At 42.0% G+C, this 16,423-nt stretch overlaps 1 non-coding gene across 1 annotated transcript; it reads left to right on the forward strand.

Moving 5' to 3' along the window:
• The first annotated feature begins 14,093 nt into the window (after positions 1 to 14,093).
• On the forward strand, positions 14,094 to 14,197 carry LOC123387594. The gene has a single exon (XR_006602022.1). It is a non-coding gene; the product is annotated as a small nucleolar RNA U13 (small nucleolar RNA).
• The last annotated feature ends 2,226 nt before the right edge of the window (positions 14,198 to 16,423 follow it).

Here is a 16,423-nt window from a genome sequence, read left to right on the forward strand (position 1 = left end):
CACTCTGCCACCTAACTTCTGACCTTTGACAAATCATTCAATTTCTTTGGTCAATTTTCTTTGCTATGAATAACACTACCTACCTCACAGAAGTTACTGTTGCAAGGCTTATGTGAAGTCATCTCTGGAAGATTTCATAAACTTGAAGTAGGATGCCAAAACCAAAGTATACTTTTATGAGACCCTTCCTGACAGCAGCAAACCCCAAGGAGGCTGGAGGGAGAGTGGGTACAAGCTGATCAGAGCCAGGCAGCCTGCACTGGAATGCCAGTGTGCTGCTTACCAGCTCTGGGACAGTTTCTCTGCACCCAGTTTCATGGTGGTCAGAATGGGATGATAAGAGGGCACCTGGGTGGCTCTTCTGGTTAAGCATCTGCCTTTGGCTCAGGTCATGATACCAGAGTCCCAGGATTGAGCCCTGCATCAGGATCTCTGCTCAATGAGGAGTCTGCTTCTCCCTCTGACCCTCCCTCCCCCAGATCGTGCTCACTCTCTCTCAAATGAATACACAAAATATTTTTTTTAATGGGGATGGTAAGAATACCCTTATCACAAGGTTCTCAGGAGGGGGAAGTAGTCACTCCACATAGAGCACATGGGCACGCAGAACATGGCCCAGCTCATAGCAGCCCTCATCAAGCCCTGGCAGGGCTGATTACTCCGGATGCCATCTTGTACACTTCCCGGACCTGGGCTGGGCATTCAGTCTAATTCCAAGAGATCTCATGAAAAGAGGTTCTGCCCCCAATCCACTGTCCACACAACACACAGAGCAATGCAGCTAAAATCTGACAGTGTCACTTCTCTGTTGAACCACCCAAATCTGCCAGAGCCAACCCAGCGAAAGTTATCAAGCCCTTGAGATAGGCCCTTGAGTTCCTCTCCAGCCTCATCTCCTGACACTCACGGCCTCTCATCAAGGTTCTAACAATCATAAACTACCTGCAGCTTCTCACTTCCACCCCCTGGCTCTCATTGCCCTCTGCGCAGCACACCCTCACCCACCCTGACTTTGCTAACTCCTAATTATTATTCAAGACCCTTAATGTCATGTCTTCCAGAAAGTCCTTCTTCATTTTCCTGTACAGGGCTTGGTTCCCCTTCTCCCTTCATTCCTTGAAGGCACTTCCATCATGGCACAGGGCAGATTTTATCCCAACTCTTCATGTGACTGTTTCACAACTGCCTGGGGGATTCTTGAAATCTACGGCTAGCACTGGGTTGTATTTATCTCCCTAAACTCAGCACAAGCACAGTGCCAGGCACACAGTAGGTGCTCAGTAAACACTGGGTGCCAAGACTGATGAATGGATGCCCATGAACCAATAAAGCTTGTTTGTTCAGCTACCATCACAGATGGCATTGCTTGCCTAGGGTTGGGCTGAACGTCTCAAACAGAGTTTCCATCCACCTCATCCGTCCTTTGTCTTGGAATCACCTCTGTCTGTGTCTTGGGCATCCTCTGTACCTCTTCTCCCTGTTCTTATACTCTTATAATTTGTTATTTCAATCTCTCTTGCCCTCATGCTCTCTTTCTCTCAAATATATAAATACTTTGTTTCACTTTTTTCACTGTTTCTCTTCCTTGAATGGACGTGTTTCTTACCCTTTGTTGCTTTGTATCCTTTCCTCTTCTTTCCTTTGTGGCTGAATGGATGTCTGTTCTCTTACAGCTCATCAAGGGTTCTGGGCTGGTAAGAGTACTCCCATGACTCTTCAGAAAGAAAGAAAAGAGCTTTTGAAAGAAAGAAGCCAAACCTTTTTGTGTCCCCAGAAGTTTCATACCCTTTATTTCATTTATTTTTTGTAACATCCATAATATGGTATATCACCCAAAGAAGCTAGGTTATGCTTCTGAAATAAACATCCCCAAAAATCTCAATGGCTTTTATGCAACAAAAATTTATTTATTGCTCCTAGAGTATGAGTTAGCAGAGGCTCTACTCTTGAGTCATCATAGTACTAACTCCAGGACCCAGGCTGACAGGGCAACCACTATCTAGAACATTGCCAGTTACCATAAGTAGGAGGAGAGAATGTGAAAAAGCACCCACTAGCTTTTAAAACTTCCAAAGAAAAAAGGGTCGCCTGGCTGGCTCAGGTGGAAGAGCATCTCCATCTCCGGGCTGTAAATTTGAGCCCTACATTAGATGTAAAGATTACTTAAAAATTAAATCTTTTAAAAACTTCCACATAGATGAGACACATCTTAATTGGTCAGTCAGTTACATAGCCATGCCCGGGTTAATCAGTAAGATTATGGGGCAGCAAAATACAGTCTTCCTAGGAACCTGGAAGGAGAAAGAGATTCATCTGTCTGTGAACAGGCCTGATAAACACAGTGGATATTACTGTTCCCATTTTACACAGGAAGTGGCTGAGGCTCCAGAAGTTTATGTGGTCTCTTCAAGGAGATTCAGAAAATGTCAGAGAGGGAGGCTGAACCCTGTTCTCCTCACTTCATTGGATTTTTAGCATGCTTAGACTTTTCTGCCACTTTCTACCAAAATTTTGGATGCTGCTGTGAAGTGTGGCTTGCTGGCAGGCCAGAACCAGGATGATAAGAAACCCCACTTTGCTCGCCAATCTCTGCATCACATCTGCTAAGGGCATCAGTATCTCTCTCCAAAGTGAGGTTTTTAGAGACTTCCATTTTCTAAGACAAAACCAAGTAGGTCACAAACCTTGTAGCACAGTCATTTGAAACCTTCAAGGCAAAACTAATCTATGGTTACAGAAGTCAGAATAGCAGTTATTTCAAAGAAGGGTATGAGGGGGAATGCTACATTTTGACTAGACAGGGGCTTAAGGAAATCTTCTGGGATAATAGGGGTGATGTTATGTGGAGACTGTGGCTAAATGAGTGAGTATAAATGTAAAAAGTAATCAAGCTGTACACTTAAAACTAGTACATGTTGCTGAACAGTCACATCTCAACAAAAGTAAGTGATAAAGAATACTTTTTGGTGCCTGGGTGGCCCAGTGGATTAGCATCTGCCTCCGGCCCAGGTCAGGATCCCAGGTTCCTCGAATTGAGTCCCAAGTCGGGATCCCTGCTCCATGGGGAGTCTGCTTCTCCCTCTGTCTCTCCTCCCATTCGTTCTCTCAATCTCTCTTGCCCTCACATTCTTTCTCTCAAATAAATAAATTAAATATTTTTTTAAAAGAGTACTTTTCATCAAATTTAAAAAATTTTATTGTGCCAAAGATTCTATTAAGAAAATGAAAAGAGGGCGCCTGGGTGGCTCAGTGGGTTAAGCCGCTGCCTTCGGCTCAGGTCATGATCTCAGGGTACTGGTATCGAGTCCCGCATCGGGCTCTCTGCTCAGCAGGGAGCCTGTTTCCTCCTCTCTCTCTCTCTGCCTGCCTCTCTGCCTACTTGTGATCTCTCTCTGTCAAATAAATAAATAAAATCTTTTAAAAATTTAAAAAAAAAAAGAAAAGAAAATGAAAAGACAATATAAAAAATTAAATAATAAAAAATATATAAATAATCAAAATAACTTTTAAAAAAAGAAAATGGAAAGACAAGAAATCAAGTAGAAGAAAATATTTCCAAATCACATATCCAACAAAGGACATTATCCAGAATATATAAAGAACTCTCAAAACTCAGACAACCCTATTTAAAAATAGGCAAAAGTCTTAAATAGACACTTCACTAAGAGAATATAAAGAAGGCAAATAAGCTCGACATTTGAAACCACCAGTACAGATCTATTAGAGCAGCTACAGCAAAAAATATTGCAGAGCAATTCTGCTTCATTACCAATGGAATGCAAAGTCTACTCTAGAACATGGATTGGTAATTTCTTACAAAGTCGATACACTTACCATATAACTCAACAATCCCCTATGTATTTACCTGAGAGAATAAAAACATGTTCATACAAAAACGTGTATAGGAGATGTTCATAGCAGCTTTATTTATAATTACCCAAACCTGGGTTAAAATGGGTAAATGCATGACTTGGCATGTCCACACCATGGAATACTATCCAGGGTGCCTGGGTGGCTCAGTCATTAAGCATCTGGCTTTGGCTCAGGTCACGATCCCAGGGTCCTGGGTTTGAGGCCCTTGTTGGGCTCCTTGCTTGGCGGGAAGCCTGCTTCTCCCTCTCCCACTCCCCTTGCTTTTGTTCCTTCTCTCTCTGTCAAATAAATAAATAAAATCTTAAAAAAAAAAAAGGAATACTACCCAGAAACAAAATTATTGATACATGCAGCAACTTGAATGACTCTCAAAATTATTATGCTGGGTCCAATCTGAACTCAAAAGGTTATATGCTGCGACACCAGGTTGGTTCAGTTACTGGGGCATAGGACTCTTGATCTCAAGGCTACCCACCTGTGAAAAGTGTAGAGATTACTTAAAAATAAAATCTTTTAGGGGCACCTGGGTAGCTCAGTCAGTTAAGCATCTTCCTTCAGCTCAAGTCATGATCCCACGGTCCTGGGATAGAGCCCCATGATGACAGGCTTCCTGCTCAGCGGGGAGCCTGCTTCTCCCTCTCCCTCTGTTCCTCTCCCCTACAATCGATGCCCTCTCTAGAGCGCTTTCTCTCTCAAATAAATAAAATCTTTTTTAAAAGTTTATATGCTACATTGTTCCATTTATGTGACATTTTTGAAAAGACAAACAATAGTCATGGAGAATAACTAAAACTAGCAAGAGATTTGTGGGAGATGGGAGGAAGGATGTGACTACAATGCAATAACATAAGGGATTTTTGAGGGGCAGTAAAACTGTTCTATATCTTGATTGTGGTGTTGATTACATGAATTTTCACATGTATTAAGATTCACAGAAATGTGGTTCCTAGATGCTTTCTTAACTTGGTTAAGCCTTTCAACATTAACTCAGTTAAGCCTCTGACTCTTGGTTTTGGCTTAGGTTGTGATCTCACATTTTAGAACTAACCCATGTTAGGCTCCGTGCTGATTGTGGAGTCGGCTTCGGATTTCTCTCTCCCTCTCCCTCTGTTTCTCCCTTCTGCCAGCTTGTTCTTTCACTCTCTCAAATAAATAAATGAAATCTTTTAAGGGGCACCTGGGTGACTCAGTCCCTCAAACAGCTGCCTTAGGCTCAGGTCATGATCCCAGACTCCAGGGATCAAGTCCAACATCCGGCTCTCTGCTCAGCAAGGTGTCTGCTTCTCCCTTTCCCTCTGCCCCACCTCCTGCTCATGCTTTCCCTCACTCTCTCTCAGATAAATAAATAAATAAATAATCTTTTAAAAAATAAACAAATAAAATCTTTTCTTAAAAAGATTCATAGAGGGGCACCTGGGTGGCTCAGTCGGTTAAAACTTCTGCCTTCAGCTCAGGTCATGATCCCATGGTCCTGAGATCAAGCCCCACCTTGATCTCAGCTCCCTGCTGAGCAGAGAGCCTGTCTCTTCCTCTTTCTCTCTCTGCCTGCCTCTCTGCCTACTTGTGATCTCTCTCTGTCTAATAAATAAATAAAACCTTAAAAAAAAAAAAGATTCAAAGATGGGGTACCTGGGTGGCTCTGTGGGTTAAGTCTCTGCCTTTGCCTCAGGTAGTGATCTCAGGGTCCTGGGATCAAGCCCTGCATGGGGCTCTCTGCTCAGCGGGGAGCCTGCTTCCCCCTCTCTTTCTACCTGCTGCTCTGCCCACTTATGATCTTCTCTCTCTCTCTGTGTGTCAAATAAATAAATAAAAAATAAAATCTTAAATAAAGAAAAAAGATTCATAGAGGGATGCCTGGGTAGCTCAGTCAGTTAAGCCTCTGCCTTCGGCTCAGGTCAGGATCCCGCCTATGCTTCACATTCGTCCTCCCTGTTGTCCTGCTATAACAGTGTGATCCACACATCACCTCCTTTAGACTCCAAATCTAGGGGTCAAGGACTGAGTTGGCTTTGCTTACTTTTTTTCTTTTATCTTCTTCTTCTTCTTCTTTTTTTTTTTTTAAGTAGCCTCCACACCCAGTGAAGGGCTTGAACTTACCACCCTGAGATCAGGGGTCATATGCTCTACCAACTGAACCCGCCAGGCACCCTCGCTTTGTTTACTTCTACATCCTCGTGCCCAGAGCTTAGGTATAAGGTGGGTAGAATGAAGGAATGTTCTAGCACTAGCTCTGATTCATCTTGGTATACCACATAGCCTAGTCTATATTTAGCCTCTTTTCCAGCTGCACTGGATACACCACAGCTGGAAGGCATCACTGGTCCCCCTCTCATCACCCAGGCCTGGGTCATAAGCATCCTTCTTGGAAAGTGGAATCTCCATCTGCCCAGTAGTTTGAAATCCGAAGATACTAGGAATCTGAAGAGTTTATTGTTGTTGTCATTTTAATTTTTGAAGTACATTTTTATTATAAAAGTAACATCTGTTCAATTTTTTTTAAAAAACTCAGTAGAAAAACAACAAATAAGCAGACTCAGTCCTATTCTGAGAAGTCACCACTGTTACTGGTTCCTTCTCTATCTAGAAACATTTGTGTGTATGTCTATATACACATAACAGGTAAGAATGAATTGACCACAGCTCTTGGGGCACAGGTAACATCTTATGTCTTTTTTTTTTTTTTAAAGATTTTATTTATTTATTTGACAGACAGAGATCACAAGTAGGCAGAGAGGCAGGCAGATAGAGAGTGAGAGAAGGAAGCAGGCTCCCTGCTGAGCAGAGAGCCCGATGTGGGACTCGATCCCAGGACCCTGAGATCATGACCTGAGCCGAAGGCAGCGGCTTAACCCACTGAGCCACCCAGGTGCCCACATCTTATGTCTTTATAGACTCACTTATATCAAGTATGGCTTTAGCCCTGACTGACAGAGACTAGAATTCTAGAGTCTAATAGTTTTTAGACTTCCCCCTTGGCCGTCCTGAGTAAACAGAGTCTAGTCTCCTACTCTGACCATGGTGGTCAGCACTGCCTTGCTCCTTGTCCAGGTCTGTGGGGGCCATTAGAAATCAAGTCTCTCAGTTAAGCCTGGGCAGATCCTAATCACCCATGCATGACACCCACAAACCAGGAACGGGGGAAAAAACAAAAATAAAAACTTTGGAAATAATTTTATATTTGAGAAGGAGGAAGAAAAGCAGGGGAAGCAGATGGGGAGAGAGAAGGAGAACATGAAAGCAGTCACATAAATCTACAGTACATCCTTAAGTTATTTTTGGTTTCATATAGCTCTCTTATTTTTAATTATATGTGGGGGAGCACTGTAAAAATTTAGTGCTTCCTTGCAGCCTTTCCTGGGGGCTGGGGACATTTGCTGAGGCTCTGAAAATGTCCTATCCGAAGCACCCCAGCCCAGCTCTCATGGACCTTGGCAGCCAGTTCCATCACAGGGGCTGCTTTAGAAGAAGCCTAGACCTACCTCCACATGTCCTAGAGAAGCTGCATCCCCTATCTTCTCTCTGAGTTCCTAGAGGTCTAAGAGTCAACCAAAGGGTAGGCTACTGTCTCCACACCCTCCCCTCTCGGACCAGACATCCAGTACCTTGCAAAACTAAAGCCTACTTTGGGATGGATTTCCTTTAGAATCCCACTCAGACTGATTCTTTCCTTTCCTTCTAAAATACACAAAAATCCTTATACTTAAAGGAGCTAGAAAAAGAAGAACAAACAAAACCTAAACCCAGCAAAAGGAAGGAAATAATAAAGATTAGAGCAGAAATAAATGATATAGAAACTTAAAAACAGAAATAATAGGTCAGATCAATGAAACCAGGAGCTGGTTCTTTGAAGGGATGAACAACATTGGTAAATTTCTAGCCAGACTCATTCAAAACAGAAAGGAAAAGAAAAGAAAAAAAGAGGGAGTAGGGGGAGAGGACCTAAATGAAGAAAACCACTGATGAAATAGGAGAAATAACAACTAACACTAACAAATAATATTAATAACTAACAAATTATAATTGACAAATAGTTAACTAACAAATAATAATAAGTAACAAATAATAACTAAGACAGAAATATAAACAATGGTAACAGAATATTATGAAAATCTACATGCCGGGCGCCTGGGTGGCTCAGTGGTTAAGCCGCTGCCTTCGGCTCAGGTCATGATCTCAGGGTCCTGGGATCTAGTCCCGCATCGGGCTCTCTGCTCAGCAGGGAGCCTGCTTCCTCCTCTCTCTCTCTGCCTGCCTCTCTGCCTACTTGTGATTTCTGTCAAATAAATAAATAAAATCTTTAAAAAAAAAAAAATAAATAAATAAAAAGAAAAAAAAAAAAGAAAATCTACATGCCAACAAATTTGACAACTTAGCAGAAATGTATAAATTCCTAGAAGCATATAATCTACCAAACAAAAGCAGGAAGAAATAAAAATTTTGAACAGACCAATTACCAGCAATGAAATTGAATAAATAATCAAAAAACTTCCCCAAAACAATGTCCAAGACCAGATGGCTTCGCAGGTGAATTCTACCAAGGTCTTAAAGAGAGTTCTATTCTTCTCAAACTATTCCAAGAAATAGAGGAGGAAGGAGAACTTCCAAATTCATTCTATGAGACCAGCATCACCCTGATATCAAAACCAGATAAACACACCACACAGAAAAAGAGAACTACAGGTCAATGTCTCTCATGAATATAGATGTAAAAATGAAGGAAAAAATAGCAAATTAAATCCAACGATGCATTTTAAAAAATCATACACCATCAGGTGGGATTTATTCCCAGGATGTAAGGGTGGTTCAATATTTGCAAACATATTAAATTATATCAATAAGAGAAAGGACAAAAACCATATGGCCATTTCAATAGATGCAAAAAAAGAAAAGCATTAAACAAAATACAACATCCATTCATGATAAAAAAAATTTTCTCTGAAAAGTAGATCTAGAGGGAACATACCTCAACATAATAAGTAAAGGCTTATATGAAAAACCTACAACTGAAATCATACTCAATGGTGAAAACTGAGAGCTTTTCCCTTGCAGTCAGAAACAAGACAGGGATGTCCACTCTTACTACTGTTATTTGACATAGTACTAGAAGTCTTAGTGTCAGCAATCATACAACATAAATAAAAGGCATCCAAATAGTAAAGAAGAAGTAAAATTCTCCCTATTTGCAGATGACATGATACTATACATAGAAAACCCTAAATACTCCACCACAAAACTACTAGAACTGATAAATGAATTCAGTAAAGTCGCAGGATACATAATTAATGTACAGAAATCTGTTGCATTCCTATACATTAAGAATGAAGCAACAGAAAGTGAAATTAACAAAACAGTCTGGTTTACAATTGTAACAAAACAATAAAATATCTAGGAATAAATTTAACCAAATAGGTGAAAGACCTATACTCTGAAATTATAAAACACTGATGAGAGAAATTCAAGACAATGCAAAGAAATGGAAAGACTCATGTGTTGGAAGAACAAATAATGTTAAAATATCAATAGTACCCAGGGGTGCCTGGGTGGCTCAGTATGTTAAGCATCCGATTTGTGATTTCAGCTCAGGTCATGATCTCAGGGTTTGAGATTGAGCCCAGTGTTGAGTCCCAAGTTGGTCTCCCTGCTCAGTGGGGAGCCTGTTTCTCTCCCTCTCCTCCCTCTTCCTCTGTCCCTTTCCCAGCTCTCTTGCTCTCTTTCTTTCTCTCTCTCTCAAATAAATGAAATAAAATATATTTTAAACTGTCTATACTACCCAAAGTAACCTACAGACTTAATGCAATCCTTATCGAAATACCAACAGTATTTTTCACAGGTCTAGAAGAAGCAATCCCAAAATCTGTTTGGAAGCACCAAAGACCCTAAACAGCCAAAGCAATTTTGAGAAAGAAAAACAAAACTGGAGGTATCACAATTTCAGATGTCAAGTTATATTACAAAGTGGTAGTAATTAAAACAGTATGGTATTGGCATAAAAATAGATCAATGGAGGGGCACCTGGGTGGCTCAGTGGGTTGATACCTCTGCCTTTGGCTCGGGTCATGGTCCCAGGGTCCTGGGATCGAGCCCCGCGTCGGGCTCTCTGTTCAGCAGGGAGCCTGCTTCCCTTCCTCTCTCTCTGCCTGCCTCTCTGCCTACTTGTGATCTCTGTCTGTCAAATAAATAAATAAAATCTTTAAAAATATATATAGATCAATGGAATAGAAGAGAAGCCCCAGAAATAAACCCACAATTATATGGTCAATAAATCTTCAACAAAGGAGGAAAGACTATCCATTGGGGGAAAAGTCTCTTCAACAAATAGTGTTGGGAAAACTGGATACCTACATACAAAAGAATCAAACTGGACCACTTTCTTTCCTTTTTTTTTTTTTTTCTTAAGATTTTGCTTGTTTATTTGACAAAGAGAGAGATGGGGAGAGAGCAAGCATAAGCAGGGGGAGTGGCAGAGGGAGAGGGAGAAGGCTTCCCACAGAGCAGGGAGATCCATGAGATCCCAGGACCCTGGGATCAGGACCTGAACTGGGGTTGAAGGACCTGAATCCAGGACCTGAACCCAGGACCTGAACTGAACTCAGGCAGACTTAACTAACTGAGCCACCCAGGTGCTCCCAGACCACTTTTTTTCACCACACACAAAAATAAATTCAAAATGGATTAAAGACCTAAATGTGAGACAGGAAACCATCAAAATCCTAGAACAGAACATAAGAAGTAATTTCTCTCACATCAGCCATCGCAACATTTTCCTATACACATACATCTCCTGAGGCAAGGGAAATAAAAACAAAAATAAACTATTGGGACTACATTTGAATAAAAAGTTTCTGCACAGTGAAACAATCAATCAACAAAACTAAAAGGCAACCTACTGAATGAGTAGAAGGTATTTGCAAATGATGTCTGATAAAGGGTTAGTGTCTAAAATATGTAAAGAACTAATACTACTCAACAGTGAAAAATAAATAATCCGATTAAAAGCAGACATGAACACTCATGTTTCTAAAGATGACATCCAGGGCCTCCTGGGTGGCTCAGTCGGTTAAGCATCTTCCTTCAGCTCAGGTCGTGGTCTCAGGGTCATGTGATCAAGACCCACATGGGCTCCCTGCTCTTCGGGGAGCCTGCTTCTCCCTCTCCCTCTGCCTGCTACTCCCCTTGCGTGTGCTCGCATGCTCTCTCTCTCTGTGTGTCAAATAAATAAATAAATCTTAAAAAAAAAAAAAAGAAGGTATCCAGATGGCCAACAGACATATAAAAAGATGCTCAATGTCACTCATTATCAGGGAAATGCAAATCTGAACTACAGTGCGATGACACTTCACACCCATCAGAATGGCTAAAATAAAAAACACAAGAAACGGGCGCCTGGGTGGCTCAGTGGGTTAAGCCGCTGCCTTCGGCTCAGGTCATGATCTCAGGGTCCTGGGATCGAGTCCCGCATCGGGCTCTCTGCTCAGCAGGGAGCCTGCTTCCTCCTCTCTCTCTGCCTGCCTCTCTGCCTACTTGTGTTCTGTCAAATAAATAAAAAAATTAAAAAAATCTTTAAAAAAAAAAAAAACACAAGAAACAACAAGTGTTGGCAAGGATGCAGATAAAAGGGACCCTCTTGCACTGTTGGTGTGAATGCAAACTCGCGCAGCCATTGTGGAAAACAGTATGGAATTTCCTTAAAGAGTTAAAAATGGAACTACCCTTGGTTCCAGTACCACACTACTGTGTATTTACCAAAAATACAAAAACACGAATTCAAAGAAATACATTCATCCCTATGTTTCTTGTGAGATTATTTATAATAACCAAATTATGGACACAGCCCAGATGTTCCATTGATAGATCAATGTACAAAGAAGAGGTTGTGCATATATATATACACAATGGAGTATTATTCAGCTGTTAAAAAAAATCTCACTATTTGCAATGACATGGATAAAAATAGAGTATTATGCTAAGACGGCCTGAAAAATACAATTACCATATAATCTCATTCATGTGAGGAATGTAAGAAACAACAAACAAGCAAAGGAAGGAAAAAAGGGAAAGAGAGGGACAAACCAAGAAATAGACTCTTAATTATAGAGAACAAACTGATGGTTACCAAAAGGAGGTAGGTGGGGGGGATGGGTGAAATAGAGGGTGGGGATTAAAGGGTACACTTGCCATAATGAAAAAAATAAAAATAAAAAAAATAATAATAAATAAATAAATAAATAAAACACACTCAAAAAAGCCAAACTCTTCAAGGGGCCACGAAACCCACAACTTCAAGGAAACAAACTCCTGGCTATGCAGAGGAGGGAGAGGAGAACGCTTTTATTCTTTTTTTTTATCCTTAAGAGATTATTACCATAAATTCACAATGAATTGTCCTGCCACACACATACTCTTTTGAATTTGATCCTTTCTCAGAATATGATGTCTTTTGGGAAAGTTACTGTGGAAAATCAGTAAGAATCATTTATGAAGGGGCACATGAGTGGCCCAATCAGTTAAGCCTCTGCCTTCAGCTCAGGTCATGATCCCAAGGTTCTCCGATCAAGTCCCACATCAGGCTCCCTGATCAGCAGGGAACCTGCTTCTCCCTCTCCCTCTGCCTGCCGCTCCCCCTGTTTGCGCACACTCTCTCTCTTTCTCTGCCAAATAAATAAATAAAATCTTTTAAAAAATATTTCAGTCCAGGGGCGCCTGGGTGGCTCAGTCAGTTAAGCGGCTGCCTTTGGCTCAGGTCATGATCCCAGGGTCCTGGGATCAAGCCCCACATCAGGCTCCCTGCTCCCTCTCCCTCTGCCTGCCACTCTGCTTACTTGTGCTCTTTATCTCTCTGTTGAATAAATAATAAAAATTTTTAAAAACTTTTTCAGTCCAATTTAGACAACAAAATGCATATATGACTATCTGAGAAACTATTTGAGAACAACTCAAGCCAATGAATTTTATGGAGCATCTACTTAAAAAGTTAACAGTTTCTCATAACCTGCTAGGAGCCAGGCTCTGCAATAACCTCGGAATACTGCAACCAAGCAGAGAGGCCCCCTGCCCTAGGGAGCTCAGAAGGACAGACATGAAAAATACAGGAATGAGGTAGTAACTCTTACAAAAGGGGGAGCACCGGCTGCCACAGGAATGGAGAGCCAGAGGATGAAACACAGGATGGGTATCAGGGAAGGCCTCCCTCAGAAATGGACATTTAAACTGAGACTTAAAAGAAACCAAAATACAGGGGCACCTGGGTGGCTCAGTGGGTTAAAGCCTCTGCCTTCAGCTCAGGTCATGATCCCAGGGTCCTGGGATCGAGCCCCGCATCGGGATCTCTGCTCAGCATAGAGTCTGCTTCCTCCTCTTTCTCTGCCTACTTGTGATCTCTGTCTGTCAAATAAATAAATAAAATCTTTAAAAAAAAAAAAAGTAACCAAAAACAAAGACATCTGAGCTGGCAGAGGAGAGAAACTGAGTTTATTGCTTCCTAGGCAAGGGAGAGCCATGTCTCCCCAGAAATAAGTTCAGCGGTCTCTCCAAGCAGAAATTGAAAGGGTAAGATGTAGGTCCAAAAGGGGGAAACCAATAAAGGAAGACTGAGTTCGAGTCTCTGGCTCCAGTGGGGGTTGTACACTCTACTTTGTAATCGGTCCTCTTCAGGTCTCGGTTCTCAAAAAGGCAAGCAGCTCTCAAAGAGATCCAAGACAGGGACTGTGATATCTTGGGGGACTCAGAGCCAAAGCAGGCAAAACCATATCTATTTGCTCCAAGGCTAGATAGATTTTTCCTTACAAAAGCTAAAAATGGGAGTAGGACAGGCAGAGAAAGAAAGGAAGGTGATGGAGGGCTCAGAGCTGCAGAGAATGGAACAAGTTAAAGGAACCAAGAGAGACTAGAGATACAGAAGCATGGAGGCAGTGAGGGTAGGGGCTTAGACAAAGCTGGTAAAGCAGGCTGGGTTAAGAAGGGCTTGGTAGACCATGTGCTGTGAATGAGATTGTGTGCCCCCAAGATTCATCTCTTGAAGCCCAAAACTTCAATGTGACTATATTTGGGGATAGGGATGAGGTCTGAAGAATGGGCCCCTAATTTGATGGGGTTTGTATCCTTATAAAAGGAGAAGATACAAGGGATCTCTGTCTTCTCATGTACACACAGAGAAAAGGCCATATTTTCATATGTCCCAAGGGGGACAGTGGCCACCTACAAGTCAAAAGAAGAGGTCTCTGATCCTTTTGTGGTTCGCAAGAATGACGGTTGGGTGTTCATGCCATTGTGTGACATGTGCCTTTCCGAAACCTTATTACAACCTTGGCACACTGCCTTCCTGATGTGGAAAAAAAGAAGAGGCCTCAGAATTAAACCTCATTGCTGACACCTTGATGTTGGACTTCCAACCCTCAGAACTGTGAGAAATTTCTGTTGTTTAAGCCACCCAGTCTGCAGTATTTTGTTATAAAATAATATGCCATATTGGTAATTTTGAACTAAAAACTCAATGAGGCTTTTTTTAAAAAAGATTTATTTAGTTTAAGGGGCTCCTGGGTGGCTCAGTGGGTAAAGCCTCTGCCTTTGGCTCAGGTCATGATCTCAGGGTCCTGGGATAGAGCCCCACATAGGGCTCTCTGCTCAGTGGGGAGCCTGCTTCCCCCTCTCTGCCTGTCTCTCTATTTGTGATCTCTCTCTGTCAAATAAAATATTTTTTGAAAAAGATTTATTTAGTTATACGAGAGAGCAAGAGCATGAGCAGGAGGGACAGAGGGAGAGAGAATCCAAAGCAGACTCCACACTGGCCGAGCCCGATGAGGAGTTCAGTCTCCTAACCCATGAGATCAGGACCTGGGCCAAAACCAAGAGCCTGATGCTTAACCAGCTATACCCCTCAAGGCTTTAAGCTGGGGATATACATGCTCACAGTTAGGCCTGTGGAGGCTCACCCTGGCTGCAAAATGGGGAAGGAATCTGAGCAGGACAAGACTAAAAGCAGAGACACAAGGTCAGAGGTGAGTGTGGGACCCAGGCTAGAGAAAATGGAGGCAGGAAGTATGGTGAAGGGGAGTGGAGGAAAAGCAGACAGACTGGACAAACCTTTACAAGGTAAAATCAGCAGGACTTGGAGAATGTAAAGAGGAAGGAGGCAGATTCCAAAGTCCCTTAAGATATAGTTAAGATACTATACTAAGTCTTGGACTGGGAGTCTCAAGACTGAGGCTCTAATCTCAGACCTGCCACCAATAAATTACTCGGTGGCTTTGACCAAGTCACTTTATTGCCCTTTACTGCTTTAGTTTCCTTACATTACAGAAAGAGCTGGAAACCCATGATTCTGTGAAGTAAATGTGCTAACAAGGACAAATTAAAGCCATTGCATCATCTCCATCAAGGTTAGTTTGGGGACTCTTCCCCATGCTTTACTTAATACTATTGACCACATATACTTATAACTGACCATCAAGGACATCTTAGAATCTTCCACCTTACTTGTCTGTCTCCCTCAAAAGACTGAGGACTCCTTGGGGCAAGAACCAGGTAACCTTTTCCCAGAATCAGGTCTCGTATGGTGACTGATTTATTATATTTGTTAAATCGATTATATTAAAGTGCTGAGAGGACAGGTGTATGGTTATTCTAGGAAGGTGTCTTGGTGCGATGTGTTGTGTGTTTTCTGTATACGGGGCGCTGTGGTAGATGCTAGGTCCACAGAGTAAACAAGCAAGCAAGTCATGGACCTTACGTCAAGTCAAGCAGCTTAGACAGACATTAAACACATGAGGACAAAAATGATGGTTTATTTCTAGTTGTGGTAAGTGCTACAAGGAAAAGTACTGGGTACTCTGAGTGTATAATAGAGAGACATAACTTGGGGGTAGACGAAAGGTTTTCCCGAAAGAATGACCTTTATGATTACACACATGGGTTGATTTACTCACAGAATGAAGAGGGAAGAGAAGAAGAGAGGGGAGCAGGAAGAGGGAAGAGGGATGGAGAGGGAGAGTGACTTCTAAGTAGAAGGAATAACAAGCATGCATGGAGGCCTGAGGCAGGAAGGAGTTCTGGTGAGGAGAATACTAGAAGGAAGCCCACCAAAATGGTAGTGTTAGTTAAAATCAGGTTGCAGAATCGTGGGTTCTTTCCATTTTCTTCTGTATACATTTTTCATTTTACAGATTTTCACCAACAAACATGTATTGTTTTAGTTATCAGGGGCAAGGGAACAGCATTGTTAGCTTAAACAAAATAATAAATGATCAGAGAGAATGAATGTCATGGGAGGAGGAAGCATATTCCAGAAGGATTGGGAACGTAAGCGGTGAGTAATTCCTACGTGGGAGAGAGCAATAAGCACATTGGTGGGACTGGAACAAAGCAGCCAGGGTGACTCACAAATGAGGCAGTTGAAGCCAAGTCCACCAAGGGCCATGAAGATGAGGCCAAAGAGTGGGGGTAAGATGAGAAGTTACAGGGAGTTACGTTCAGGGGGCTTGAGCAGAGAGAATACAGCTTTTAGCAGAGGCAAGCAGGATGGGGAGAAAGCAGAGGCAAAAAGACCCCCTGAGCA

This window comes from Mustela putorius, unplaced genomic scaffold (assembly GCF_011764305.1).
Source record: "Mustela putorius furo isolate JIRA1106 unplaced genomic scaffold, ASM1176430v1.1 tig00003856_pilon_pilon_pilon, whole genome shotgun sequence".
In the NCBI taxonomy this organism is placed as follows: Eukaryota; Metazoa; Chordata; class Mammalia; order Carnivora; family Mustelidae; genus Mustela; species Mustela putorius.